Source organism: Herpailurus yagouaroundi, unplaced genomic scaffold (genome assembly GCF_014898765.1).
Source record: "Herpailurus yagouaroundi ecotype Mexico unplaced genomic scaffold, PumYag 161, whole genome shotgun sequence".
Taxonomy (NCBI): domain Eukaryota; kingdom Metazoa; phylum Chordata; class Mammalia; order Carnivora; family Felidae; genus Herpailurus; species Herpailurus yagouaroundi.
The window spans coordinates 14166015-14175825 of NW_024412402.1; the positions used below are offsets into that span (position 1 = coordinate 14166015).

The window sequence follows — 9811 nt, forward strand, 5'->3', positions numbered from 1 at the left end:
TGCTTCAGATTCCGGGCCTCCCTCTCTCTCTTCCCTTCCACAACTGCTGTCTCGCTGTCTGTCTCTCTCCCTCCCTTCCTCAAAAATAAACAAACATAGGAAGGAAGGAAGGAAGGAAGGGAGGAAGGGAGGAAGGGAGGAAGGGAGGAAGGGAGGAAGGGAGGGAGGGAGGGAGGGAGGGAGGGAGGGAGGGAGGGAAGACACCAGAAAAGTCTCACCTTGGTAGTATGGCTAAACTAGTCCCAAAATAAAGCCCCAAAGGTATCAAGTTGATCTACAAGGAATTTGATGGCCTGCCAAACTAACCTCAACATTTTTCTTTATTTATTTTTAACCACAACATTTTGAAAGAAAGACACCAAAATTCAAATAGTCAACACATAACTTTCATAATGCCCAACTTCCAATAAAAAATTACTAGACTTGTCAAGAAGCAGCACCCGAGGAGAAACATATGAGTCAATAGAAACGGACCCAGAAATGACAGAGGCAACAAAATTAGCACATGGACTCTAATACAGCTGCTCTATGATTTAAATCAGCGACTTAAAGATGGAGCAGTAAGCTTTTTCTGTAAAGGGCCACATAACAAATACGCTAAGCTTTGTGGACCGCATATGCTCTCTACAGAAAATTTTTTTTTTTTTAAATAATCCTTTATAACGTAAAACCCATTCTCAGCTCATAGGTCATCAGTTGGATTTGGCCCCCAGGCCACAGCTGACTAACCCTTAATTTAGAAGAAAATATCAACAAAATGTGGAAAGAAATGGAAGATATAATACACACACTAAAAATATGGATTTTCTAGAAACGAAAACTACAATATCCAAACTGGAAAGTTTACGGGATTACAGCATATTAAAAGAAATATCAGTAAACTTGAAAGCATAGTAATAAAAACTATCTAGACTAGAGCGTAACAGGGAAAAAGGAACCGGGAATTAAATGGACAGTCCTGGTGACCTATAGAACAACCTCAAGTATCTACTACGTGTGTAGTTAGAGAGAGAAAAAGCAGAGAAGTCATGGCTAAATTTTCCAAATTTGGTTTTTAAAATACAACAACTCGGGGCGCCTGGGTGGCGCAGTAGGTTAAGCGTCCGACTTCAGCCAGGTCACAATCTCGCGGTCCGTGAGTTCGAGCCCCGCGTCAGGCTCTGGGCTGATGGCTCGGAGCCTGGAGCCTGTTTCCGATTCTGTGTCTCCCTCTCTCTCTGCCCCTCCCCCATTCATGCTCTGTCTCTCTCTGTCCCAAAAATAAATAAAAACGTTGAAAAAAAAAAATAAAAAAAATAAAATAAAATACAACAACTCACATCACTATCAAATTGCAAAAAAAAAAAAAAAAAAAAAAAAAAAAACCAGTAATAAAGAAAAAAGCTCAGAAGCATACAGAGAAAAAAAATGCACATTACATTACCAGAGCCACATAATCCCATGGACTTCTTGCCAGGAATAATGCAAGCCAGAAGACAATGCAACTATACCTTCAAAGTGCTGAGAAAAAAAAGATTTTCTTCACCTCTTCACAAATCTGCCCCTCAACGAATATAGGAATAGCCCCTGTGATGCACAGTTTCTGTAAAAACTTAATGAAATAACAGCTCTTATTAAAAAAAAAAAAAAAACCTCTCTGAATAGAAATTTACATGCTATAACTTTAATTTTAATAATATAATATTGTTGTTAGTGTTACTATTCCTATCAGAAGTATTGCTGTGTAAGCATGAGGCGATTGCATTTTTTTTTTATCTGTACTACAAAAGCCCAAACTTCTAGTATGGGATTCATCCCTAGAGGATGTATTACTTTCACCTTTCATCTCCTATCTTCCCTATAATATGTTTGCCTACTGGATGATCCCTGTTCTCTAAGCCACTGTTTTCTTCACTTTCAAGGCTTTGCGCATGCTTCCAGGTATCCATTTTTCAAGACCCATCTCAGTCTTCCACTATCACCCTTCCAGAAGTAATTTCTTCATTTTATATGTTCTCACGATATAGATTTTTTTTTAATGTTTATTTATTTCTGAGACAGAGAGAGACAGAGCATGAGTGGGGGAGGTGCGGAGAGAGAGGGAGACCCAGAATCTGAAACAGGCTTCAGGCTCCGAGCTGAGCCCGATGCGGGGCTCGAACTCACAGACCGCGAGATCATGACCTGAGCCGAAGTCGGACGCTCAACCGACGGAGCCACCCAGGCGCCCCCGGCACGATATATGACTTACACCAGTGTTTCTCAGGTTGACTGTGTGCGTGAGTCCCCTGGAGCGGAATCTGATCTCTGCACTTTGACAAGCCCCCAGGGGCTGTCGGTGCTGCTGGGCTGAGAGGAATCCACTTTTGAGTAGCAAGGGCTTGTGTGTCTACCATCTCAGCAGCTAGAAAAACAACTGCGTAAAGAAGAAAAGTGAGGGACTTTCCCTTTTGTCAGTACACAGCACCTAAATAAAACAGAGCTATGCAACAAGTCGATACCAGCTACAGAGAGAGGCTGAAACGAACATACACAGGTATTACCTTAGTCAATCTTCTGCTTCCTACGCAAGCCCTGAGTTCTCCCTGCCGCTTATGGATACGTATTTAATCTTCAAGTGTTGGGGGGTGGGGGGGTGGGGTAAAACCTAAAGTGTACTTTAAGTCCTCATGCCAGTGGGTCACCCACTATTCTGTAAGAGCTACAAGAGTTACGTAATATCATGAAAATTTCAGCAAGAACGATACCGCTGAGGGGTGCCAGGGTGGCTCAACGGGTTAAGCATCTGACTTCATCTGAGGTCATGATCTCACAGCTCATGGGTTCAAGCCCCATGTCGGGCTCTCTGCTGACAGCTCAGAGCCTGGAGTCTGCTTTGGATTCCGGGTCTCCCTCTGTCTCTGTCCCTCCCCTGCTCGCTCTCTCTCTCTCTCTCTCTCTCGCCCTCAAAATGAATAAATAAAAGTTTTAAAAAGAATGATAATGCTGATAAAATGGTCACTTATTTTGCTGAATTTTAAAATACAGATTTAGCAGGCTGCGCTTGGGTGGCGCAGTCAGTTCGGCATCCCACTCTTGACCTCGGCTCAGGTCATGATCTCACAGCTCATGAGCCCCACATCGGGTTCTGCACGGATGGCCTGGAGCCTGCTTGGGATTCTGTCTCTCCCTCTCTCTGTACCTCCCCTGCTTGTGCGCTCTCTCTCTCTCTCTCTCAAAATAAATCAACTTAAGAAATGTTTTTGCAATAGAAACAAAATGTGGATCTACTGACACTTTTTCTTTGTGCAAACACTGTAAGTACCTGTGCATCAGGAGGAAAAAAAGCAGCACACGTGTGAGATGCTCTGTGCCAAAGACAAAGATCATTCTAACTAAAAACACAAAAGTATTCCTCTCTGACTCTCATAAACTCAATGGAATCCCTGTACTTAAAAAGCCTCGGAGCCTTTTCTTTTGCCTTTCCCATCCCCCAGCCCCCTGCTCCAAAGGCTCCTGGGTAGCAGTACCCAACCCACCCTGTATCCTGTCATGTGACTGAGAGAAGGGCTATCAGCACCTCGGTATTGTTCTGTACTGCAGGACCCGACATGTGTTTCCCCTTTGCAAAAATTACATCATGTCTCAGGAAGTCTCTTTCCTCCAACAGAACCAGCGGATATTCTCCGTCAAGGCTTCTGCAAATCAGAAAAGAAGATAAATTGATCCTGGGGCGGTTGATGCCTGCTGCGGAGTGTCGTTCCACAGCCCAGCCCCAAGCCATCCATCTGGGCACTGTGTCCCCAGTGTCTTGCTCCCCAGGAAAACAAACAAGACCGGGACGAGGAGCAGAGTTTGTACTTGTCTGCTATGCGATTCTTTACATAAAGTGCAACTGCTTTCTAGACTGGCCTCTACCCAGAAGCGCGCCAGATGATAGTCTGACTTCCGCTCTGACAAATGCTTTACCCTGTTGCCAAAAGAATTGGGAATTGCAAGATGCTGCAAATGCCACTTCTTTCGTGATGCCTTCTCCAGTTTCTCGGAGGAAGGCTAACAAAATCTCTTGCGCGGCCTAGTGCGAAAGCAAGATTATCTGTGACTACTTTCCACCCGAAATGTATTTGCCCTTGTTCCTCAGCGTGCAACGCGTTTCCATTATCTGCGTATTATGCAAAATCGTCTTACTCATCCCTTTTTAAAGGACCGGGGCTCCCTCCAACGCTCGCTGAGCCCCTTATATCCCAATCCTTGTTGTTTGTCAGAGGTTGTGAGTCACCAGGTGCCGGAGACAGAGAGAATGTGGCTCCCTTTTGTCAACACCCAGCAGAGCACCTCAGACAGTCTCGAGCTTATTTGATAATGATGATAAGCCTAATGGTCCCTTAAATTTATATCTAACACTTACAAGTTATAAGATAGTTTCCCGCCTATGACATCACCATTCTTCGTTTGTTTAGCAAATATTTATAGAGTGTCGGCTGATGACAGGCCAAGGCATTCAGAGGGGTTACGACGGTAGAGAAGACAAGTACAGTTGTTGCCCGCATTTCATTTGCATTCGCTGCATGTTTCTTTCGTCCTTCTTTTTTAAAAAATTTTTTTTTCAACGTTTATTTATTTTTGGGACAGACAGAGACAGAGCATGAACGGGGGAGGGTCAGAGAGAGGGAGACACAGAATCGGAAACAGGCTCCAGGCTCCGAGCCATCAGCCCAGAGCCCGACGCGGGGCTCGAACTCACGCGAGATCACGGGAGATCACGCGAGATCGGGACCCGGCTGAAGTCGGACGCTTAACCGACTGCGCCACCCAGGCGCCCCTCTTTCGTCCTTCTAAGATTCTGGATACTCTGTGCTGGTGATATATGTAGAGAAGTTCACAGCAGGTTTTGGTTTTTTTTTTTCATTCTATAGATCAAGAAATGGGGGCTCCAAAAGGCTACGCGACTTCCCCCAGCCCACACAGTTAGCTAAGGGTGATGTAGCAAGTACCAAGTACTGTGTCAGAGACTGACCAGAGCTCAGATAGTCAAAGACGACCCATATCAATGATAATTAGCTTCTAAGCCAAGGTAATAAGTTATGCTGCCCTTGCATATTAGAAAGAACATCAGACTAGCAATCAGGATTTGGATATGGGTTCCATTTTATGATTTCCTAATGCATTCAATAAATAAGGTCAGTCGTTTCCAAACAGTGCTACTCAGAGTCCTAGGGTTCTACAGACTAGGAGTCTTTGAGGAGAGTCATAGGAGGAGGGGTTGCCTCCAAGCTTCTGTTCCAGATGTAATCGAAACACGAAAGCTTTGAGCCATTTCATACATTGAGATTCGGCATGTAACTTTGATTTTCAAAAAGAAATTTAAAAAAGAAACAATAAAAAAATCGGAAACCAATGAACTGGATCATCTTCCGGATTTTTTTTTTAATTTTGATCACCTATAATTCAGTAATCTTTTCATCCTTATTTGCTTGGAGTCTATTTCTTCTCTATTTGAGGTGGTTCACATGGGGCTCAGTATCCAACAGACTGACCCGGATGGTAGATTCTAGAATCTTGCTACTCAAAATGTGGCTCATGTATCAGCAGCACTGGCACCACCTGGAACCTTGTTAGAAGTACAGAATCTCAGACCCTACCGCAGAACTCCTGAGTCTGAATTTGAATTTTATCAAGTCTTCCGAGTGAGCTGGAGAACAGGTCAGAAACGCTAATCTAGAAGACACCGGAATCTCTCTTGGTTGACTTACATCACTGATCCCCCTCATGTTCTCCTCTCTAGGGTTTATAGCAGAAAGGTTAGGATGGCTGGCCACTCCCTGTCCCACCTCTTCATAGCTCCCTTGGCTGCAGGGAAAAAGTAGAATCAGCATTTGCCATTTTGCCCATATCCTAACTTCCAACGTTAACAGTCACCATCTGTTAACTTAGTCTTACAAATGGTCCCCCAATACCCATGGCCATTTACAATGTCAGGGTTATTGAAAGCAGTTCTTCTCCAGTAGAGAGCTATGGGTCCTTTGATGAGATCATCTTTCCAATCGAGTCCAATCCCGAGACCCGCTAATTCTATAATATAGACTTTCATAACAAAAAAACTCTCAGATCCTTTACAAATTGCCCCAGGCTTGTCCATGTGTTATTAAAGTTGGACTGAGTAATGAACGCTATAAATGTCCTAGGAGACAGCACTCATGCCCAGTGAGCATGACATCCCATAATAGACCTATTTGGCTTGTTACCCTGGCGCCTCTCTCCACCCTGAGCTCTGGAAACCAGAGAAAGGCAAACATCAGAATGTCAATCCAAAGGCACAGACATGAGTATAAGATGCTTTGCTTGGAGAATTTTCATAAGATCATATTTCTGGCCAGATTCCTATTACTTCTGCGTTGTAGTCGGGAGGCGATTTTTTCATTAGCATTTCTCTTCCCAGAAGGAAAACATTATCCCCCAAATAAAATTCAAGTGAACTAAATCGCTTCCAACCTCAGCATCATTTCAGGCTTGGTGTCATTTGTGGATTCGAGATTGAGTCCTATTTAATCTGCTCAAGTTCTACTCCTAATAGGAAAAATGCCAAGAAACAAAGAAAAGATGCATCCTATTTTCAGAGGCAATCACCTTCTACGTTTTAGACTGATCATAAAGCAGCTCAATTTATCAACTTCTTACAAAGTCAGCTCTTTCTGGCAAAGTCAAATCTGACTGCACTCATTCTTTCAACAAACACTTATTGAACATCTACCATGTGCCAGGCACTGGGGCTCACCACTAGGGAGAAAACACAGGTGGTGTTGCTCTTGCAATAGAAAAAAATCGTAGCTTACCTACGAAGACAGAAATGTAAACAGCCACTAAGTCATATAATCAGTACCTTACTGGTGATTTGAATGAGATAATATGGGAATACAGACTAGTAAGCACAGATTATCCAAATATGGGTTAAGACTCTACTCTTGCTTTCAAGGAGATCTTAATCCAGTGAGAAAACAAGAAACACACACCTTAGCACTGGTAGGCAGTTCCTGCTAAAATGCAAAACGTATAATTATCCAAAATACGTTGAGGGCTAAACGTTGATGGTGACCCTACATAGTAACTGAGCACGATCGTGGCGGGCTTTGGGGATCAGCGACAAGAGAGTGGAATGGATTTGAACGGACTGTAAAAAAAAAAAAAAGGGAAGTACTTCTATTTAAATTTTATATTGAATTTTAATTGAAATATTTAAATTACATTCCTAAAGGGGCGCCTGGGTGGCGCAGTCGGTTAAGTGTCCGACTTCAGCCAGGTCACGATCTCGCGGTCCGTGAGTTCGAGCCCCGCGTCGGGCTCTGGGCTGATGGCTCAGAGCTTGGAGCCTGTTTCCGATTCTGTGTCTCCCTCTCTCTCTGCCCCTCCCCCGTTCATGCTTGGTCTCTCTCTGTCCCAAAAATAAATAAATGTTGAAAAAAAAAATTTAAAAAAAAAATTACATTTCTAAAGAAATTTCCATGGATTTCTAAACAGTAAGAATGGGGATGTCTGAGCAGGGAGACTGCCTTCCATAACAAAGGCACGCAGGTAGGAAGGCCTCCCATCTCCCCACCCTGAAACGACAATAAAGCTTTCAGTTCTGCTCAGAACAGAGGTTTAAAGCATAGAATATGTTCAGTGATAAATTTGGAAAGACAGACTGGGGCCATAGTATGGAGCCTTGAACTACATACTTAGGAATATGGCGGGTTTTTTCCCATAAACAATCAAGAGCTCACATGCATTTTTGAGCAGGTAAATGAAAGGAAATTAGTAGGAAAATTAAATTTGTAGTAGTTTGTAGGATAAACTGGAGTGGGAAGCTACCAGTGAAAGAGAGGCAAATTTGGAAGTAATTGTTATAAACAGAATCCCATGCCTACCTTTAATAATCACTGATAAACCATCCTAGTAATGTAGGCAGGGGGTGTCCATGAAAGGGAATCCACGGTCAATGGCGTCATTCTTTCTTGAGGAGTGTACTCGGTGAAAAATGTAATTGAGGACCTTGGGTTTGAACACCAGCTTTAGGTCATTTTCTTCACTTAAGTTGGTCAGACCCAATGAGTAAGCATCAGGGAGGTGCCATGGGAAATCTCAGAACACAGAATGTTAGAGTAGCTGGGAGCTTAAAGGCTGTTTGGTCCAATGACGTCATTTTGTGAGTGGGAGCAGAGCTCCCAGACAACAGCCAGCCGGAGTTAAAACTGGGGTCCTAACTCCAGATCCAGTGCTCTTCCCACCACACACACCCAGCTCTTTCTTAAATAATGGCAATATGCCTCCCCTCAAAGAGCTTACATGTGTTCAAAACAAAAACCCGAAACAAAAAAAACAAACATTGTTTTCATGCAAGGAAAGTATACAAGTGCATGCTCCTCCGTACTGTGGGAAAAATGGGTTCATCTTCCTTAAAGACTGATAGAAAAATAAACGTCCTGGACATTAGGAAAATAAAATTTACTGGCAGGCTTAAAGGCTAGATAATGAAAAGCTACATTTCTCCTGGAGTTTCAGCTTCTGAAGGCATAGGTGGCCCAGGAGATAAAAGAAAGCGCTTTCCTGGAAAAAGAAAATGTTTACTGTATTTGCCTAATGCTGTTTCCTTTCTAAATGTTGCCATCCAGAAAAGCCAGACCAAATGACTTGCAATTCGAGGTCACAGTATTAAGGGTCCGATTATTCTAAATCGAATCAGTGCGATAGTTCAGAACCCTGAACGTATTCGTGGACTCTTGAGCAATTAGTCATTTTCTCTGTTGAATCCTTTATGAGAAACTAAATATATAGATATTTGGGGTACAGAAAGTAACATAACAAAATAAACATTGCTCATTAAAGCATATCAATTATAGGTCTTAGCCCCCTTTGTGGCCCGGCTCTTATAATATGCATGAACATAAGAAAAGTGAGCTGGAGGAGTCGGACTCAAAAAAAAAATTCTATTTTTCCAAAGCTCATTAAAATATATATTATTTAGACCAGGTCTCCTACGGATCTACAGGTTTTCTACAGGTTTCTACAGATCTCTGCGTTGGTTTCTTCTTTAAAGCATTTTCCCAAACCATGGATTACATTCCATAACACACTTCAGATGATTAAAATACATTTGTTTTATAGAAAAAAATCAAACGTGAATCAAAATTATAAAATGTTACAGTGTACCGGCATGTTACCAACCTCCATTGGCTGCTTCAATCCCTACCATGATTCCTTATCAAGTGAGCCTTCCAGCCTCTACTCGAACATCACAAGAAGAAATACACTATTTTCCAAAGCCACCTACCAATTTTATGCTTTACCACCTAATAGAAGCCAAAATCTGCTATCATGTAGCTTTGCGGCTTTGAATTTTGAGATAGCAGAGACCAAATAAATCTGTTCTCTCTTCCGCATGACAATTCAAGTCAACAGACATTTTTGAATGTGTGCCAGGCATTGTGATGGGTACTAGATAATGAATCGACGAATGAGTGAATGAATGAATGCATGAGGCAGGGTCCTTGCTCTAGAGATAATTACATTGTAATGGGGAGGCAGATGTGTACTAGTATACTCCGTGTTCGGACGCATAGAAAGGGGTGCTTAATCCCGGTTTGGGAAGTTAAAGAAAGTCTTAAGGGAATTTGTAAAGACAAATAAGAGTTAGCCAAGGAAGTAATTTTCTAAAGGGAAAATTTTCAGGAAAAGTGAAACAGAAATGGGAAATAGTATGGTATATTCAAGGAACTACAAGTAGAATGCTATAAGGAAGGAGTGGCATACAATGGGGTTAGGCATAGGCAAGAACCTGATAGAGACTTACCTCTATGTCATACCTAGAGGCTCTGAT

At 42.5% G+C, this 9811-nt stretch overlaps 1 long non-coding RNA gene across 2 annotated transcripts; it reads right to left on the reverse strand.

The window, feature by feature from the left end:
* Positions 1-5088: 5088 nt before the first annotated feature.
* LOC121035254 (uncharacterized) lies at positions 5089-8056 on the reverse strand. 2 transcript variants are annotated; one of them, XR_005792829.1, is made up of 3 exons: positions 7863-8056; positions 6969-7126; positions 5089-6791 (listed from the first exon to the last, which is right to left on the reverse strand). It is a non-coding gene; the product is annotated as an uncharacterized LOC121035254 (long non-coding RNA). The 2 variants fall into 2 exon arrangements; XR_005792828.1 differs by having other exon boundaries at positions 5089-7126.
* Positions 8057-9811: the final 1755 nt, after the last annotated feature.